Source organism: Humulus lupulus, chromosome 5 (genome assembly GCF_963169125.1).
Source record: "Humulus lupulus chromosome 5, drHumLupu1.1, whole genome shotgun sequence".
NCBI classification, from domain to species: domain Eukaryota; kingdom Viridiplantae; phylum Streptophyta; class Magnoliopsida; order Rosales; family Cannabaceae; genus Humulus; species Humulus lupulus.
Genome location: NC_084797.1, coordinates 23,085,998 through 23,098,605, shown reverse-complemented (window position 1 = coordinate 23,098,605; position 12,608 = coordinate 23,085,998).

The window sequence follows — 12,608 nt, the reverse complement described above, 5'->3', positions numbered from 1 at the left end:
ACTGCTGATGCTCTTACTTGCTTGCATGAAACACCTTTTCCTTGGTACCTAAAGTCAATCGTTTCATCATTACAGTTGGGTGATTAACTACTCATTGAGTGACACCTATCACCCAAATTTAAGGGGTGACCTTCGGGCTAAAAAAGGTGAACCCAACCCTTTTTTCAGTCTAGTGCAAGGGCTCTATTCTAAAGGGTAGAGATGAAGCTTTATAATGGAATCCATTTGGCTAGGGAAGTGGCCAAGAAAGTGGGCTGAGATGATCGCAAGGTTACCATCAAGGGACTACAACCTAGACCAGGCCAATCTTCGCCACCTTGGGTCCCATTTATAGTCTTGGGAAAAACGCCATCAAAAGTTGCATGATTTAGTTCCATTTACCTCAAGCTTTGGCGCTAAGGCTTATGCTAGAAGATTACGTGATGGTTCTCAATGAAGCAAACATTTGGGGCTCTGTGTGGCATCTTTCTCATGTGTGAGCTTGAATAGGTATGGCCACTTAACTTTTCGAGTTTGCTTCCCTTCCTCCCCCCATTGAGGTAATTAGAGACCACCAACTTGTAAGGGCTCGAGCTTCACCATTTTTCATCTCCATTAAGGTAATGCTATATTGACGTTTGTCTTGTACCGATGCAAGAATGGGTAAGAATTCATGCTTTAGGCCACATACTCGACACTGAATTCAACCTACTTCTCATTGTGGGTCATGCAGCCACATCGTACGGACGGACTGGCCACATCTCAATATCAAGCCGGGCAGAACAAAATTCCTTCAATTTCCCACAAATCTTGAGTTAGAATCTATTAGCTTTTCTAAGTAGGCAACCTTTGTGTAATTGGGGCAAACCTATGAATAGGTTCAGGTTATGCCATTGGCACCCTTCTCTGGTTGCATGACCCCTTCATTGGTCGGATCTAACACTCAGAACCTAATCACGCTTCACGAGGCAGTTAAATATTTTGACTTCCAATGTCTTTTAAAGTTTGGGCATTTAACGCCTTAGTGGTGTGTATCTGTCATTGGGAACACTAAGGGTTGCCTAGCTTCATAGGTCCAATCATTTTCATAAATACCCAAGATCTTTTATCTTGTCACATATTTTGATGTGCAACAAAAAGGTGAGGTGGGAATTATGGTGAGGTGTTGTAACGTCTCAAAATGCCTATTAAGACTTAATGTCTTGATTAGAGTGTCGAGAGGGCATAATTGGATCTATATGTGATATTATGTGATTTTATCGAATATTTATATGTGAATATGTAAATTATATGAGTTATATTATGATATGACTGCCTTTGCATGTTTAAGTATATTAAATGTGCTTAAGTGTCCGTTTTTGTTAAAAATACGGCATTTTCGTAATTTTGACTCGTTGAGTGTATATCTGTAATTTTATGTAGGGATTTGGCCCCTGTATTTTTCTCAAATGTGCAATCGTCCCCTATGTTTTGTTAAATGATAATTTGAACCCTATGTTTACAAAATGGGACAAAATAGTACCATAGACCCGATTTTAGTCAAAATATTTTTAAATATAATATTTCATTCTCTGCTCCTCAACCACATTCTCTACTACTGTGAACCTGTCTAATCTCCAACAACCCAAGAATTGATCTTACAATTGAAAATATTTTAACAAAAATCGAGTGTAGGGTATTATTTTGATCTCTATTTTGTAAAACACAAAGTCTGAAATGTCATTTAACAAATAACGGGGCCGATCGCGTATTCGACAAAAACATAGGGGCCAAAATGGTATTTTCCTTTTTATGTACTATGTGTTTGAGACCACATTATTATGTGGATATATTTGAGATATTCGGCACGAGTCGATCCTTTTGAGCAAGTTAGCGTAAAAGTCACAACAGGAATAAATATCCGACTCACGGTGAGCCTAGGGGTATTTTGTTAAGTTGGTGAAATACCGAGAATTATCTAAATATGGATTATATTTGGGAAAGATATAGGTATTTGGAGGGTTAGTGGAATTAATTGAGAATTTTAAGTGTAACTTGAGGTTTAGTGGGAGTTTAAGGGAAACGAACTTTTTACACTTGTGGGCTTTGGTAAGGGACTTGTGGGGTAGGGACATTTTGGTCTTTTGGGACCCTTAAGCAAGAAATAAACTAAGTGTTCAACATTATGCTCTGTCACGTGTACTACTATCTCTCTCTCTCTCTCACTCTATCTTGTTCCAAGGAACATTTTTGTTTGAAGTCTTGATCTTAGAAGCAACCTTTGGTGAGATTTGAGGCTTGCTCTTGAGGATTAGGAGTTGCCAAGCTAGGGAATTCAGCTGGGGATTCATTTTCTAAGAGGTAAATTTGATCTTGAAACTCTTTGAGTTTTCTTATGGTGCCCTTGGAAAAAAGAAGAAGAAACTTTGAGTATTGTGTTTTGGTACTTCTAGAGTATTTTTGGGTGTGTTTTTGGGTCTATTGATGTTGCAGGATTGGTTGTGGTCGTTTGGTGGTGAAAGTATGGTTGAATGGGGGTGTTTGGAGTGATTTGCGATTTCTGAAAATCGCACTTCTGGGTTTTTCCACGGTAGCTCTGCGGCGCTTGGGGAAATAATCGTACTCGGCATCGCCTTATTAAATCTTTGAGGACTCGAGGTAAGAAAACTACACTTGTACCGACGTTAGGTCATCGACCTCAGTTATTGAATGTGGTTATAACCACGCTTTGAATACTTGGTTATGTGTGAATGATTTAAGCTATGTATAATTATGTTGTACGTGAGATACATATCTATGTATTTGTCTGGAAAGCTCGGCTTATAAGTCGTGGTCGACATTAGCATATGGAATGCAAGTCGGTATGTCTCGGCCAATCCGAGAGTGCGATATGCGCTCATACAACTTTATGGCTGCACAAATGATCTGTATGCCTGCTTGAGTTTGGTTATAACCGCTAAGCATGCTATTTGTGATTCATATTTAGTTGATTATCTGTTTTGTTGAATTGAGTTTTCTTGCTGGACCTCGGCTCACGGGTGCTATGTGGTATTGGTAAAGGCAAAGAAAAGTTGGGCCATGCATGAGTTGGAGAGCATCGCGGGTGACATGTACATATGTGGCCTGCTTGATCGCCACGGTCAAGACTTCTTTTGTGAATCTAGGGTTTTAGTTTATTTTACTGCTTAGGTCGGCCATTTTGTACCTTGTTTATAAACTTTTTTCTGGGATCCCATGTACACACTGAACCTTTTTAATGAAACATAATATTCTTTTGGCCAAAAAATTTCATACCTAACCCTATAATTTCATGCTTAAGTCACTACTACAAAAAATGCTTTTTAGGGCTTGCAAAAAATTTTAGGACTCGTGGGGCGCGAATCCTCTATTTGAGAGCCTTAAAATTTGAGATTTTTTAGGACTCGTAAGAATGTTGCGAGCCCTAAAGGAATTGATGCGAGCCCTAAAAAAATGGTCGGAGTAAGTGGCGGCGCCACCACTCCACGATGGCCATTGGGTCTGATTCTTTAGTGGGTTTTGAAGCCCAAGATGCAAGGAATATGGTGGTGGTGATGGTTCATCTCATGGTGGCTCGAGGTGACCAAAAAGTGGTTAAAATATTTTGGAAAGCCCAAAATCGCATAAACTTCGACAAGCACTTTGAGGACCTTAGGCCGCGCGTGAGGGGCTTTGCTCCGATGGTTGGAGGTTTCGGGGGGCGGCGCGTCGATTGGGGCAGCGCATGGCAATGGGCGGCAATGGCAAGGCGGCCGTTTGGCCTTGGTAGAGACGAGTTAGAGAGAGGGAGCTTCGGGAGAGAGAGAAAACCGAGGAGAGGTAGTGATTTTAGTGATTTTTATGTTTTTTTTTTATATTATTGAGTGATTTAAGGGATTGGAGGGAATTTGTGATTTTTTAAACGTCAAACTTTTAGGACACACATATGTTTTTAGGTCTTGCACCGCGTGTCCTAAAAAAATTATTTAAGGACTTGCAATGAGTGTCCTAAAAAGTCCAGGATGTTTTTGTTAAAAAAAAAAAATCAAACTTTTAGGACACACATAGTTTTTAGGACTCGCTCCGCGAGCCCTAAAAGAAATTCTTTAAGGACTCTCAACGCGAGCCCTAAAAAGTCCAGGAGCTGTTTTTAGGGCTCGCATCTAGGTGAGTGCCCTAAAATAGTGTCCTAAAATGGTTTTTTTGTAGTAATGAGTCCAAATGAATCGTTTAACAAGTTAAGCACCATTTTAAACACACAGTGTAACCGTCTTGGATTAGTAGGGCGTTACAACTTGGTATCAAAGCCGCCAAGGTTTAATGGTTCTTTTAGATTGGCTAGGCATGTAACTCACCACTAAAGATAAGCTTGGCTCAAGGTTTGGTAACTAATGGTGTGATTATGTGCATAATTGTTTAATTGAAATATATATGCCTTATCTGCGTGCTAGAATAAGAAGCATGAGTTATATTGTTGACTGTTATGTGAATATTAAATATGTGCGTATTAGCACTAATGTTGCTTGTGAATAATGGGAACGAACTTATTAGCACTGTGGTTGAACATGAATATGAAAATACATGCTTATTAGCATAATTGCTGTATGTGAAGGCTATCGAAATGCTTATTAGCATTGTTATTTCATGAGTATGCTTCTTTGGTCGGTTTTGGGACTGTGGGGTGGTGCTGGGTGCTATTATCATTACCTGATGAGCCAAGTTGTTGATTACAGATATACTTGGAGAGTTATGTCTCCAAGGTGATCAGATCAACTAGTCGACATTGAGATTCAGGCTAGAGATGATGACCAGGGTCAGAACCCTGTACTAGCCCCTGAAAACTGGCAACGGATGTTTGCTGAGATGCAAGCCAGACTACACGGACAAGAGGATGAGATCTGCTTGTTGAGACAATAGGTTTTACCAGGGAACGCTCCTCCAATTGGGCCACCTACCATGGTACCACTTTTACAGCAGCAGCCAGGGGCTGAAAACAGATGTGAGCCTTTATATGAACGATTTAGAAAACAACACCCTCCTACTTTTGAGGGAGGGCCAGACCTAGTGCGAGCTGAGTAGTGGGTGAGTATGATTACCTCTATCCTATACTTTATGAGGGTGGAAGAAAATGACAGAGTGACATGTGTAATGTATATGTTTTTGGAGGATGCCCGTATCTTGTGGGAGGTGGTATCCCAGACTCGGATGTGACTACACTGAGCTAGGAATAGTCTAGAGACTTGTTTAATGAGAAGTATTACAATGATGCAGTCAGAGCTACAAAAACAGATGAGTCCACTAATCTGGTTTAGGGTACCATGACAGTGATAGAATAAGCTCTGAAGTTTGATAGGTTGGCCAAGTTCGCTTATGACTTGGTGCCAACTGATGTAACAAGAAAAGAACAGTTTGTTCGAGGGTTAAATGCTATGATAGCCCAGGATGTTGGGATCACCTCCGTGCCTGGAGTTACGACTTATGCTCACATAGTGGAGAAGGCCCTTACTTCTGAGGGCGCAAAGAATAAGATTTGGCGTGAGAGTGCCGCGAGGGAAGATACAAAAAGGGTGGTACCTACATTCGCAGGATCTGGTAGGGGTGCTCAGGGCATTCAGGTTTTTGGCCCTAGTGACCAGAAGAGGAAGACCCCAAACACTTCTATAGTTTTTGGCCTAGACAGGAGTGCTTGGGGCATTCAGGTTGGCTGACAGGGCGGCCATGAGATTTGGAGGACATATTTAGAGGGTGCCAGATGCAAGAGACGCCATCTAGGAGAATGTCGAGTGAAGGCATGCTTTTTATGTGGAGTAGTTGGGCACCTTCGGAAGGAATGCCTCAGATCAAAGAAGGAAGAACCAAGAAGGCGGACAGCTTGACTCCAGCTCGAGTGTTCATCTTGATGCAATCAGAGGCTGAGGTTAGTCTCTCAGTAGTGATAGATCAGATTTCTAGAGATGGTTGTCCTTACACTGCATTGATTGATTCTGGTGCTATGTATTCTTTTGTAACTAGTAGAGTGATAGACAGATTGTGTAGCCCATGCGAAAACTATGTTGTGGGGTTTGAGACTTTGTTGCCTGCTAAGGAATTTGTAGTCTCTAGTAGATGGGTCAAATCATTACCAGTAGAGGTTGATAGTAAAGAGTTGTCAGTAGACCTGATTGAGCAAGCTATGGAGGATTTTGATATGATTCTGAGCATGGATTGGCTCGCCAAGTATGGGGCAACCATAGATTGTAAAAGGAGGATAGTGACCTTTGAGCCCAAGGGATGTGGGTGCTGTGAACGGACCTTACATTCCTATAATATCAGCATTGAGAGCTAGAGACCTATTTGTGAGGTGGTTGCATGTGATTCCTAGCTAGTTTGGTGGATACCACTAAGGTTGTATCAGTTAGGCCTGGAGAGACTAGATTTGTCCGCGAGTTTCTGGATGTATTCCCAGAGGATTTACCAAGGTGCATCGAAAGATTGAATTTTTTATTGAGTTGGCACCGAGGAAGGAACCAGTGTTCAAGGTAACATATAGAATGACCCTAGAAGAACCGAAAGATTGAAGGTATAGTTACAAGAGCTACTTGATTTGGGAATCATTATACCCGACTTCTCACCGTGGGGTGCGTCGGTGTTGTAATTTGACCATCAAGAACAAGTATCTGATGTCAAGAATTAATGATTTGTTTGATTAGCTGCAAGGCAAGACAATGTTTTCGAAGATTGATCTGTTTGGATTTGTGCCCATAAAGCGTATTTTTGTATGACGATTATTGTTAATTAAATAAAGTTAATATTTTGTACTCATATTTGTATTTAATAACACTTGCCATTTATCATGAAGATCCAATATTATTGATGTGGTCTTGAATTAAGTATATGTATAATTATATATATACAAGAGGATTTAATTCAAAATAATAATATAAAAATGATCCATAATTGTTAAATAAAGTGGGAGCTTTATTTAATAAAGATTATGAGTACGGTCTATCTTTTGTTTAAGACAGAACAGTTTATCCAGACTGTTAAGTGTAGTGACGCAAAGAGATAGATGTATCGTATACAATATAGATTGTATTGGACTAGGAGACGATGAAAGAAAAAACTTCTGGCAATCTCCGTTAAAATATAGAAGTTCAACATTCATCAATCGATGGTCGTTTGAGACTTGACCTCAATCCTGAAGTGAGTAATGAACTCATATTTGTGCTTTTATGACTTATGACTTATCGGATAAGGTTCAATATTCCTACAACCAAATTCCTGATGTCTTGGAGTCATAGAATGACAAGTGGCTGGGAACATACTTCACATATATGGAATCTACTCCTTACTAAAATGAAAGCAGATTAGTTGTTATTTTTAGTGTTGATTCAGGGCTTGAACATAGAGCGCTCAATTTCTGTTAGAGAACAAAATTTTCATTCTATAATTAAATTTATAGAATAATGTTCATTAGAGGATCAATGGAACTAATTGATAAAGACAAAATTAGAGAGGTTAACAGCATTAAGACCTAGCTTTAATTATGAACAACTAGTAGAGGGTCATAACTCATGCAATGACTAAATCAATGGACGACTTTATAGTTATAACTTCTAATAATATAAGACTATAGTTTTGCATAATTTAAGATAGCTTGCAGGACATGTAACCCCTACAAACTATTAGAAAACTAAGTAGAACCAGTATTTTAAGATAGATTAGAGGACACGTAGCCCTTACGTAAAAATAAAAAACTACTTAGAACATTCACATTAAGATGGATTACACCACATCTAGCCCCTACATAAAAATAAAACAGTAGTTAGAAAGAAATTCATAGTATAACATCATTTCTTGGCTATTCTCCAACAACTCATCCACCTTGGCAAGATTATTCTCTGCCTCATATATGTGAAGCTCCACTTCTGTCAATTTTAATCAGCAATTAAGAAGAATTTCAGCACTTTGTTGGACTAGCTCATGCCGACTCATCATGCCATCAATTGCTTCAGTCATCATCAAGCAGTCGGGACATGGATGACAACTATCTTCAGCTTCGCTCACCTCCATTTTCTTTGCATTGGAATTGTTTTGGTTGTCCATGGTTAAGGTGTATGCTTAAGGTGTGATGTTGTGATAACCAATAATCTACTATTTATACAGTTCCATTGTTGAGGTAGTTTAGGTTCATTAATGCATTGCATCTCTAATGTTTCTTTAGTAAAGTACAAGGTTTTTTAATGAAGAATATTCATATGTGTTGCATTTACTTTTTTGTTATTTAGTGATGAGAGGAATAAATCACCACCTCAATAGTTGGTCACCAACCTCCGACTTTTTATCCATTTTTCAATAAATTCTTGTCCAACTAAATAAACTATAAGGTAACCCTCACACTGATAAGTAAACAAAAAATTACCTACCTAGTACCTTTATGAAGGGCACCCATCATAGTAAAGAAAAAAACTAAAAAAAATGATTTAGTACCACTATGGCAGGGCACAACTCACGCTTATACCAATTGGGGTCATGGATTGATGCCCCAAAACCTATGCATTTTTTGGCCATTACCTAGAATTGTCCTTAAAGATGAAACAATTGGACATATTATAGTGCCATAGGTAGTACAAGCATGTGTGGCTGGAATTCATAGTCAGAAGGATGGGACAAGAGAGTAGCAATTAGAGAAAGTGTAATGAAAGGACTATAGGGTTTGTACAATGTGTTTGGTTTCCAAAACAATAAAAGAAAAAAAGATTTCAAATAAAACACGCCTAAGACAAACTTCCCATAGTTCATATTGAAAAGAATTGATATAAAATTGGGACAAACATATTTTAGTTTTATTATTTTCAGAATTATTTTCTCTTATACGATAACTTCTTTTTACAAAGAAAAAAAACATAGCAACTACTTTTAGTGTTACTAATTGTACTATCATGGTATAGTAACAAGAATCACATTCTGACATCCCTAATGCCCCGCTTACTCATTACGAAACCCCAACCGATTACGGTACCAAGCCATTTGATTTCACAAGCCCCAATCCCAAACCTAATCCCATGTAGTCGAATACTAATTTGGTAGCAATTAGGTTACGAATTTGGGATGTTAGACTATGTTTAGTGATACAAATTGTGCTATCATGGTATAGTAACAGGAATGACATCCCAACATCCTTAATGTCCCGCTTACTCATTAAAAAAACACACTGATTACCGTACTAACCCATTTCATCTAGCATTCCTCAATCCCAAACCTAATCCCACGTAGTTGAATACTAATTTGGTAGCGACTAGGTTAAGAATTTGGGATGTTAAACTAAGTTTAGTATTACTAATTATGCTATCATGGTATAGTAACCAGAATTACATCCCAACAACCCTAATATCTCACTTACTGTTTAAGAAACCCCAACCGAATATGGTACCAAGCCATTTGATTTCACAAGCCGCAATCCCGAACCTAATCCCTCATAGTGGAATACTAATTTGGTAGCGATTAGGTTACGAATTTTGGATGTTAGACTATGTTTAGTGTTACAAATTGTGATATCACGATACAGTAACAAGAATTACATCCCAGATGTTCTGCTTACTCATTACGAACCCCAATCAATTACGGTACCAAGCCATATTATTTCACAAGACGACATCCCAAACCTAATCCCTCGTAGTTGAATACTAATTCAGTAGCGATTCGGTTACGAATTTTGGAGGTTATACTATGTTTAGTGTACTAATTGTGCTATCATGGTCTAGTAACAAGAATTACATCCTGACATCCCTAATGTCCCGCTTACTCATTTCGAAACCCCAACCGATTACGGTACAACCCCATTTGATTTTACAAGCCGCAATCCCGAACCTAATCCCTCGTAGTAGAATACTAATTAGATATCGATTAGGTTACGAATTTGGGATGTTAGACTAAGTTTAATGTTACTAATAGTGCTATCATGGTATAGTAACAAAAATTACATCCCAACATCCCTAATGTCTCGCTTACTCATTACGAAACCCCAACTAATTACGGTACCAAGCCATATTATTTTACAAGCTGCAATCCCAAACCTAATCCCTCGTAGTCGAATACTAATTTGGTAGAGATAAGGTTACGAATTTGGGATGTTAGTATGTTTAGTGTTACTAATTGTGATATCAAGGTCTAGTAACAAGAATTACATCCCAACATCCCAAATGTCCCGCTTACTCAAAACGAAAGCCCAACCGATTATGGTACCAACCCATTTGATTAAACAAGCCACAATCCCAAACCTAGTCCCTCGTAGGCGAATACCAATTTGGTAGAGATTAGGATACGAATAAGGGATGTTAGACTATTTTTAGTGTTAATAATTGTGCTATCATGGCATAGTAACAAGAATTACATAACGACATCCATAATGTCCCACTTACTCACTACGAAAACCCAACCGATTATGGTACCTAGCCATTTTATTTCACAAACCGCAATCCGAAACCTAATACCTCGTAGTCGAATACAAATTCGGTATCGATTAGGTTAGGAATTTGGGATGTTAGACTATGTATAGTGTTACTAATTGTGCTATCATGGTATAGTTGCAAGAATTACATCTCAACTTCCCTAATGTCTCGCTTACTCATTACGAAACCCCAATTAATTATAGTACCAAGCCATATTATTTCTGTAATGACCCACTAATCTAGACTTTTTGGACCATTAACGAAACTATACATAAACTTACATTTTTACGAAAATACCATAATTTTATTGAGTAACTTATAAAATAAGAGTTACTTACAAATAAATACTAAGAAGGATATGGGATCCCATTGTCTTTAAAAAAGAAAAACATGATTTAAATGAAAAGAATTACATAAGAAATGCGGAAAATACATATAAAACCATAAAAGATAAAATGAGACTACATCCTCGAATCGAATAACGCTCGGCCCCTTGACTCCATTCACCATCGATACACATCCTCTAAGCGTCACGAATCTTACCGCCTCTAAAGCTTATTTTCCTGCACATAAAACAAAAAGGAATGAGCCTAATGCCCAGCAAGGAAAATCTAACACATAGTCATACACATAAATTTCATAATAAACGTAAAGACATATCATAACACTTAATACATACACTTATTACAATGGCCATTATTACTTGGGGTCCCATAGACTAAACAAGCTTATGCCCATGAGATTAGTGGGGTCCTACTAGCTAAGTAGGCATATGCCCATAATCTTTTTGGGGTCTTGTTAGTCAAATAGGGCATAAGCCCAAGCCTACAAACATACACATTCATAACATATTCATAACATATCATAACATAATACATAAGATAACATAAGCAATACACATATAGATTCTATCATATTTTCCTTACCAAAGTTACCGGGATATGATGGACTGAGATGAGACTTTTGGAACACTCCTAAAACCATATGAGAAAGAGTGAGTCTTATGAAGAAGAAGAAATGAAAAGGATGGAAAGACTAAACCATTGAAAAACATACTTACCGAAACTTATGTGCTTAAGAACTTGGATTCCCTAACCAAAATAAGAATGAGGTTAGGGGACTGAGTAGAAGGTTATGAAAGAGGAAATAACATAAAGCAAATGAACTAAAGTTTTGGTTTACCTCAAAGACTTGAAAGACCAATCTATACCACAACCGAAATACTATAGAACCTCACTTCCCAAAGTGTTTGATAAGCTTATGATGTTTAAGCTTATGATTTTCCCAAACCAGGTGTTTACACTCTCACACTCACTTAACACTAGCAGCTTCTGAACTTAGAGCAAAAGGTGAATAATGGCTGGGTACTAGGTCCTATTTATAGAGTTTGGGAATGAAAGTATCGTGATTTTACTTGAATAAAAATAATGGCTTTTTAGGTGAAAATCATTTGAATAATCGTTCAGCAGAGGCTGAAGACTCGTTCAAAAGATGCTGGACTTTTGAAGAAGTTTGAATGGCTGAAAGGAAAAGAATTCAAAAATGTTTGAATTTATGCTGGAGGAGGCGATATATCGCCCCCTATAGGCGATATATCGCCTGGACCATTGTTCCCGAGGCGACCGTGCATCGATTCGTGTTTTCCGTATCTACGTGCTGCGATATATCGCCCCCTATAGCTGCGATATATCGGCACACGCTGAATATTTAAACACGAAATTACACATTTTTAGCTAAGTTTGAATGGAGTAAACAGCCTTGACTAAGCCTTCAACGTATTCAAAGCTGTTGACTGACGCTATAACATTCAGACTTTACTCCTTATTAAATTTAATCATCAAAAATACTTAATCATTAATCACCATTCATAACATGTGCTTAAAATCCTATTGGTTGATATTTAAACCTTATAGTACAATAAATATAATCTTTAATATCAGTCATATTAATCAACCTTAGGTTAAAATTAATATTCTTAAACTATAGGTTAAACTTAGAAAATCTACAAGTACTACTATGAGTGTCCAAATAATTCCCGGTCTGAATAAAAAATCCACAGTTACAAAGATAATACTAAACATACTATAATACTACTAAACAATTAGCTAAGTAAAGTTCTTGGACTCTACAATTTCACAAGCCACAATCCCAAACCTAATTCCTCATAGTCGAATATTAATTCGGTAGCGATTAGGATACGAATTTGGGATGTTAGACTATGTT